Source organism: Aethalodelphis obliquidens, unplaced genomic scaffold, assembly GCF_003676395.1.
Source record: "Aethalodelphis obliquidens isolate GAN/ISIS:26980383/991018 unplaced genomic scaffold, ASM367639v1 scaffold113, whole genome shotgun sequence".
NCBI classification, from domain to species: domain Eukaryota; kingdom Metazoa; phylum Chordata; class Mammalia; order Artiodactyla; family Delphinidae; genus Aethalodelphis; species Aethalodelphis obliquidens.
Genome location: NW_020838057.1, coordinates 3,049,753 through 3,058,717, shown reverse-complemented (window position 1 = coordinate 3,058,717; position 8,965 = coordinate 3,049,753). Strand labels below are relative to the sequence as shown.

Genomic DNA, 8,965 nt, shown 5'->3' with positions numbered 1-8,965 from the left:
CTCCCCACCTCTTTTTTTTTTATAAATTTATTTATCTATCTATCTATCTATTTATTTATTTGGCTGCATTGGGTCCACGTTGCTGTGTGCGGGCTTTCTCTAGTTGCAGTGAGCAGGGGCTACCCTTCATTGCGGAGCACGGGCTCTAGGCGTGCGGGCTTCAGTAGTTGTGGCTTGCGGGCTCTAGAGCTCAGGCTCAGTAGTTGTGGTGCACGGGCTTAGTTGCTCCGCAGCATGTGGGATCTTCCCGGACCAGGGCTCGAACCCGTGTCCCCTGCATTGGCAGGCGGATTCTTAACCACTGCGCCACCAGGGAATCCCCCTCTTTTTTTGTAATTGAAGTAAAATTCACATAACATAAGATTAACCATTTAATTTTATTATTTTATTTTATTTTATTTATTTTTTGCTGTGCCACGTGGCTTGTGGGATCCTAGTTCCCCAACCAGGAGAGTGAACCCTGGGCCCCTGCAGTGAGAGCACGAGTCCTAACCACTGGACCACCAGGGAAGTCCCTAACCATTTAAAATTATACAATTCAGGGGCATTTAACATATTCACAATGTTGTGCAACCACCAGCTCTATCTAAGTTCCAGAGCTTTTTCATCACCCCAGAAGGAAACCTCGTACCTATTAAGCAGGCACTCCCAATTCCCTCCTCCCCCAGCCCCTGGCCACAACCAAACTGCTTTCTCCATATATAGATTTTCCTATTCTGGACATTTCATATCAATGGAATCATACAATATGTGCCTTTTCATGTCTGGCTTCTCTCACTGAGCATGATGTTTTTGAGGTTCATCCGTGTCGTAGTAGGCAGTGCTTCCTGCCTTTTCATGACTAAATAATATTCCATCAATGCCAGCTATCTGGGGGCTCAAGGGTCTGAGACCCACTTTTCTCCTCCTCTGTGCTGCAGGATTTCCAGTGCCCCAGCAACTAGGACCTTCAGCTCTCAGGTTCCTTGTGAGTTAAAAAAAAAAAAAGCAGAGAAACAGACAGACAGACACTATGAATATTTCTTGAAGGAGGAGGCCCAGCGATCAATCAGGAATAAGATCTCTGCCTTCAGTGGGTTCCCAGCCTGGCGGGCAGACACACACGGATCCATAATGAGAAAACAAGATGTTCCAGTGAAGGTAGCACAGTGCATGGGGGGCCCCAGAAGAGGAAGTGGCTAAGTAGCAATGGTGGCCAGTGTGCGTTTGGTTGCGGGGGACGTTTAGGAAAGTCTGATGAGCCACACTTAGAGGATACATGCAGGCTGCAGCAAGGCCTTCTCAGCAGAGTCCAGACGGTCCCTGAAACCAGGCACCTGAGGGTTGAGTGCCTTCTCAGCAGAGTCCAGTCGGTCCCTGAAACCAGGCACCTGAGGGTTGAGTGCCTTTGTTTTGTCGACTAAAATAGAAATGCACAACCTGAGAGCTGTGAGTTTCAGTTTTATTTGGGGACATACTGAGGACTGTGGCCCACCAAACAGCCTCTCAGAGAGCTCTGAGGAACTGCTCCGATATCAGCATCTGTGTGATTTTGGGGAAGGCGTACATGCCGTCAAGCACACATCTCTGTAGAAAGTTGCTGCTACTCACGAGGAACAGATACCTTAGTTAATGACTTTAGTGCTTTTCTAAGTACGAGAAGATGTAAGAAATTGGGTTCATAAAATCTTCTCCTGAAAATATCTAACTCTCTGAAGGCCTGTTCTGCCAGCTTTCCCAGAGCACAGAGTGCCTCATTCCAGATCCCTGCCTTGAACACCCTTCAGGGTATGTCGAAAGTGAGTAACTCCAGTGACTAATGACTCAATCCTTGTAGAGCCAAGTGGAGAGCGACATTCCTTAGTAGGCAGTCTGCTGGGTTACAGACTGTGGGGTCCACTAGGAGAAATGAGCCGGGACCCAAAGCTCTCAACTGCCATAAAGGTCTTGGATGTTATCCTGAGGGTACTGGGGAGCCATGGAAGGTTCTTGAGCAGAGAAGACTGAGAGGAGCTGATGCTGGTGGTGTGTAGACATGAAAAAGATATAATGGTAGTAACTGTTACCCCATCTTACATGTCAGGCACTGCCCTATGTGCTCCATATGGGTTAACTCACTAATTCTCATGGCAGCCCTAAGGTGTCATTGCCGTAATTATGGACCAGATTCTCTAATCCTCATGAAAGTAGAATTCCTGGTTTCATTTTCTTTCTTTCTTTCTTTTTCTTTTCTTTTTTTGGCCACATGCTTGTAGGGTCTTAGTTCCCCGACCAGGGATCGAACCCGTGCCCTTGGTAGCTCGGAGTCCTAACCACTGGACCACCAGGGAATTCCCAAATTCCTGGTTTCTTGACTCACTCCTACATGCTCCCCACCCCACCCCAACACACATACACACACACACAGAGACACACAGAGCCCAGCAATCCTGAGGAAAAAGCATCTGGAATAATTCCAAACTTCACACATCTAAGTGATACCCGAGAAGATCCAGAGCTTTCAACTTGGCAAGACTTGAGTTCGAATCCCGCCTCTGCCATTTAAGAGCTGGGTGCCTGTGGAGTGTCCTACAGCTGCTGTAACAAAGTACTACAGACTTAGTGGTTTAAGACAACACAAATTTATTAGCTTCTGTTTCTGGCGGTTAGAAGTCCAAAATGGGTCTTACTGCTGAAATCAAGGTGTGGGCAGGGCTGCGGTCCTTCTGGAGGCTCCGTGGGAGAATCCATTTCCTCCTCGTCTTTTCCAGCTTCTAGAGGTGCCTGCATCCCTTGGCTCATGGCCTCTACCTCCCTTTGCATGGTGGGAGGTGCTTCTGTCATGACACCCCCTTCTCTGCTTCTCTGATTCTGATAGTGACCCCTCCTTCGTTTGTAAGAGCTCTGCGATTACGTTGGGCTCACCCACATAATCCAGGAGAATCTCCCCATCTCAAGACCCTTAATTTAATCTGCAAAGTCCCTTTCATCATGTAACTACCGCCAACACATGTCCTGGAGATGAAGATATAGATATCTTGGGCGGGGGTGTTATTCTGCTCCCACAGGGCCCTTGGGTGGGTGGGTGGGGGGTGTCTCAGTTTCCTCAGTCTGTAAAATGGGGCACATCGTACCATTTGAGAGTCTGACTGCCTGGGTTTGGGTCTCCGCCTCTGCCTCTTGCTGGCGATGTGACCTGCCCCAAGGGCTTCCTCATCTGTGAAATGGAGATAAGAATAACTAGCAGTGTGGAATTGCGGAGCCAACCCGCCTAAAGCGCTCAGAGCATGTCTGACACGTGTGCGTTTCTTTTTTTTTTTTGGCCGCGCCATGCGGCTTGTGGGATCTTAGCTCCCCAACCGAGGATTGAACCCGGGCCCTCAGCAGTGAGAGCACAGAGTCCTAATCACTGGACCGCCAGAAAATTCCCTGACACCTGTGTGTTTCCAAGAGGTAGCTGCTGTTGCTGTTGCCTTTATCTGAATGTTCATGCTCAGAATCGAGTGAAAACAGAACGCGTGGTCCGCCTTTGATGGGTGCCTGGCACGTGGCTATAGCTCAGTGCTTCCTTAGTTTAGCTGCCAGTGGCAGGAGGGGGAATCAGAGCTCCTGGAATTTTGTTTTGTTTTGTTTGCCATTTAGCAGATATTGACCGAGAACCCACTGTGTGCCAGGCACTGTTCTAGACGCTGGAGATACAGCCGTGAGCAAGCAGACGAAAACTGCCCTGGTGGAGTGGAGCTCTAGCAAGTTCTCACCCCTCTCCCCCACCCACCAGTGCTCTCCTTCCGTTTCTTAGAGACCCCTGTCTCAGCCATGGCTCAGCATCTTCCTCCCGAATCCTTCCTTCCTTCATTCAGTCAACATTTCCCTGAGGTACCTGGGTTCCCAGGACTGCTCTGACCCAGCCGCTGTCCTCGAAGGGGGTCCGTGTGTACAGGGGATGTGTGCCCTAGAGCCCTGAAGGAGCCCAGGGGAGGGAGGGCTGGATGCTACCTGCTGCTCACTCTGCCAGGGAAAGTGTGTCCCCCACCTTGCCCCAGCTGTGCTTATGCCTGTCTGATTCCTGCTCCTCTTTCAAAAGGAAGTAAAGATGCCAACTCCCAGGTGCCCCGAGGCAAGACTTCCCCCTGCCCTGCCCTGGGCCTTGGTACCCACCTTCCTGCATTGGTGCAGAGGCTAGGCTTACTGGTGTCCCTCTGGTGGCTGTTTGATATCCTCAGGACATCCCTGAGAGGACTGGGGGAAGGGGGACTCCAGCCTGGTGGGCTACGTTCAATTTGGGAATCAGGCTCCTCCCACTGTCCACTTGCAGGCTGGGGGCCTGGAATCTTCCGGATCCTTCCAGAAACAGGCTGCTATCCTGGCTCAGCTGAGGGGAAGAGGCCATGGTCTTCCTCTGGGTGAGATGATATTGCAGTTTCACTCTTAGGAAACTGCTTCTGCTTGGTGGTGGGAATCGTTTTCCCCAGAAAAGGGAACCTGCCCGGGTAGGGGATGAAGGCCTCTAGGGATCTCTGTTTTCTCAGCTGTAAAAGCAAGGATCATGATGGTGCCTGTGTCATGGGGTTTAGGAGTGAGTCCACGCAAGGACTTAAAACAGTGCCTGGCACATGGTGAATGCTGCATAAAGGTAGGTATTCACGTTGTGGGGTCCTCCAGGTTGTGTTCAGAACTTCTGCAGAGCGGGACTTCCCTGGTGGCACAGTGGTTAAGAATCCACCTGCCAATGCAGGGGACAGGGGTTTGATCCCTGGTGTGGGAAGATCCCACATGCCGTGGAGCCACTAAGCCCGTGTGCCACAACTACTGAGCCCGCGAGCCACAACTACTGAAGCCCATGCACCTAGAGCCCGTGCTCGGCAGCAAGAGAAGCCACCGCAATGAGAAGCCCGTGCACCACGTCGAAGCGTAGCCCCTGCTCGCCGCAACTAGAGAAAGCCCACGTGCAGCAAAGATGCAAAGCAGCCAGAAATAAATAAATATAAATAAATTTATAAGATGAAGATACAAATTAATAAATAAATTTATTTATTTTTTTTAAAAAAAGAACTTCTGCAGAGCCTCCTGCAACCCTGAGAAGTTGTGCAGCTCTGTAGGGTAGGGAGCTCGAGCTCAGAGCAAGAGGCTTGCTGTGTCCCTGGGTCCTCCAGAAGGCAAATGCTGCTGTGGCGTTAGCAATGTAAGAGATTTATTGGGGGGGGGACACCAGTGAAAGGTAGAGGGGAGGGAGAAGAGGAGTAGGCGGGGGAGTCGGTCTGCCACCTGTAAAAGGAAAGGGGGGAAGGAAGGTATACTTAGGAAGAGCTTGAGACATGCAACTCAGCTCAGCCCAACGGGGGGATGCAGAGCAAAGATGCACGGCGGACAAATCCATAGGAACAGAAAGTAGGTTGGTGGTTGCCAGACGGGTGGGGAGTGATTGCTTAATCACTTCCTTTCTGGATGGTGAAAATGTTTTGGAACTTGATAGGGGTGATGGTGGCACAAGAGTGCAGCCGTACCAAATGCCACTGAATTATACACCTTAAAATGGTTAAAGTGACGAATTCTGTGTTACTTGAATTTTATCTCAATTTAAAGAAAAAAACCAAACAAACAGATTGCCATTAGATGAGTCCCACATTGGGTGGAAGTGGTCAGGCCCCAGCACGGCCCCCACCCCTATGCTAAGTCATTGGTTGGGGGCTGCCCAAAAAGAATCTCGATCCAAAAAAAATAATAGTTGCAGGTACTGCAGCTGGGAGCTGTCAGCCAAATGCAGTCCGCACAGTTGAGTAAGTTCTTTATTGAAGGGGGATCCATTTTGGCTGCCATACTTCCCAACGTCACTGTGGGGAGCTGGGGTCAGAGCTAAGGTTTGTCTGGTTCTAAAATCTGGTTCTTCCTCCTACACAGTTGGTGGGAATGTAAGTTGGTGCAGCCACTATGGAGAACAGTATGGAGGTTCCTTCAAAAACTAAAAATAGAGCTATCATATGATCCTGCAATCCCACTCCTGGCTATATATCTGGAGAAAATTATAATTTGAAAAGATACATGCATCCCAATGTTCATAGCAGCACTATTTACAATAGCCAAGACATGGAAGCAACCAAGATGTTCATCAACAGATGAGTGGATAAAGAAGATGTGGTGCATATACACAATGGACTATTACTCAGCCATAAAAAAGAATGAACTAAAGCCATTTGCAGCAACATGGATGGATGGACTTAGAGAATATCATACTACGTAAGCCAGAGAAAGACAAATATCATATGATATCGCTTATATGTGGAATCGAAAAAAAAAGATACAAATGAACTTATTTATACAACAGAAATAGGCCCACAGAAATAGAAACCAAACTTTTGGTTACATATACACACTACTGTTTATAAAATCGATAACAAACAAGGACCTTACTGTATAGCACAGGGGACTATACTCAATATTTTATAATAACCTAAAATGGAAAATAATCTGAAAAAGATTATATATGTGAAACTGAATCACTTTGCTGTACACCTGAAACTAACACAACATTGTAAATCAATTATACTCCAATAAAAAAAATAAAATAAAATCTGGTTCTTTCCAGTGTACCATGCTTCTTCCTCAAATACCCATATCCAGCCAAACTTCCACCCAAACCACCCGTTCATCTGTGCATATGTTCTTGCCTTTATGCATTTATCCAACTAGTTATTTACCCACTCATGCACCCATTTGCCTATCTATCCAACCATAATTTCTTCAGATATTCTTCCAGCTCTCCAAAGCTCCATCCATCCATTCAACTATCCATTCACCCACCCATATGTTCTTTCATTCTTTAACCCGTTCAATCAATTCTCTGTTCCTCTTTATCCTACAGTCCATCCATCAATCCAATCATCCACTTTCCCATTGATCCAGTCCACTTAATCAACCATCTATTAGCTTCCTATGGCTGCTATAACAAATTCCCTCAAACCTGGTGGCATAAAACAACAGAGCAGAGTAGGGGGATGGCTGCGGTGGGTGGGTGATTCCAGGCAGGGCTGTCGGGGAAGGTCTCCCGAGGAAGTGACGTTGCAACCAAGACCTGGAGCAGGTGAGAGAGTGAACCCTGTGAATATCAGTGGGCAGAGCCCTCCTGGCAGAGAGAAGAGTAGGGAAAGACCTGGAGATGCTTGGGACTTCCGGCTTCCAGCAAGGAAGCCAATGGGACTATAACAGAGTGAGCAATGAGGAGAATAGTAAGTGATTAATCAGAGGAAGAATGGAGGCCATTGTAAGGACATCACATTTTAATCTAGGTGTGTATCCATTGCCTGTAGTTTAGGACGTCAAAAAACATTTATCATCTCATATGGTTTCTGTGGGTCAGGAATTCAGGAGTGGCTTAGCTGGATGGTTTTGGCTTGGAGTTTCTCCTGAGATGGCTGTCAAGCTGTGGATGGGGTATAATCCTATGAAAGCTTGGTAGAGACAGGAGGACTGTTTCCAGGGTGGTCACTCACATGATTGTCAGATTCAGTTCCTCTCTGGCTGTTGGCAAGAGGCCTCAGTTCCTTGCCCTTGCCTCGTGGATGTCTCCATAGGTGGTTGCCATGACCTCTTGACATAGTGCTGAGCTCCCCCAGAGGAGTGAGTGATCCCAGAGAGGATGGTGTCTTTGATAACACAGCAATGGACATGCCATCTTTTCTGCAATATCCTGTTGGTTACACAGCTCAGCCATGTTCAGTGTGGAAGAAGCTACACAAGGCATGAATCCTGGGGAAGGGGGTGGGGTGCAGAGTGAAGATCCTCTTGGGGGCTCTCTACCAGGGTATGAGTCCGTTGCAGAATTTTGAGCAGGATAATGATGATGCTATAGGTAGAAACAGATATATAGATAATTATGTATATGCATGTGTGCATATGCATAGGTATGTATATATAGATATAGGAATATGTGTATAAATTAACATAGTATGAATACTTATATTTTATTCTATTATTGTATACATTTTGTTATTACACAAGTAATACATGAAAACAGAGAGACAACTCCCCACCAACCATTTATTTTTTTCCAGCTTTATCGAGGTACGACTGACAAACAAAAACTACGTATATTTAAGGCGTACACCATGATGGTTTTTTTTGGTTTTTTTTTTGCGGTACGCTGGCCTCTCCCATTGCGGAGCACAGGCTCCGGACGTGCAGGCTCAATGGCCGTGGCTCACGGGCCCAGCCGCTCCGTGGCATGTGGGATCTTCCCGGACCGGGGCACGAACCCGTGTCCCCTGCATCGGCAGGCGGACTCTCAACCACTGCGCCACGAGGGAAACCCCACCATGATGTTTTGATATATGTATACGCTGTGAAATGATCACCACGATATCAAGCTAATTAACACATCAATCACCTCACATAGTTACCATCTTTGTGTGTACGTGGTGAGAACACTTATGACCTACTCTCTTAGCAAATTTCAAACGTACAATGTTTTATTATTAACTGTAGTCACCACGCTGTACATTAGACCACCAGAACTTATTCATTTTATAATTGGAAGTTTGTACCCTTTGACCAACCCCCGTTCCCCCCTCCCTGTAACCACCATTCCACTCTTTGTTTCTGTGAGTTCGACTGTCTTTTGGATTCTACGTATAAATGAGGTCATGCAGTATTTGTCTTTCTGTGTCTATCTTTCCTCACTTAGCATAATGTCCTCCAGGTTCATCCATGTTGTTTCAAATGACAGGATTTCCCCCTTCCTCATAGATGAAAAATATTGCAATGTATGTATACACATCTTCTTTATCCATTCACCTGTCCACATACACTTAGGTTGTTTCCATGTCTTGGTTATTGTGAATCATGCTGCAATAAACTGGGGAGTACAAATATCTCTTTGTGATAGAGATTTCATTTTGATATATACCCAGAAGTGGGCTTGCTGGATCACGTGATAATTCTGTTATTTATTTATATATATATATATATATATATGTATATATATATATATTTTTTTATTTTTTTTTGTTCTGAG

General features: G+C 46.9%; 1 long non-coding RNA gene across 1 annotated transcript; it reads left to right on the top strand.

Moving 5' to 3' along the window:
• The first annotated feature begins 2,683 nt into the window (after positions 1–2,683).
• Positions 2,684–3,773, top strand: LOC113615115 (uncharacterized). The gene is made up of 2 exons (XR_003430915.1): positions 2,684–3,411; positions 3,633–3,773. It is a non-coding gene; the product is annotated as an uncharacterized LOC113615115 (long non-coding RNA).
• The last annotated feature ends 5,192 nt before the right edge of the window (positions 3,774–8,965 follow it).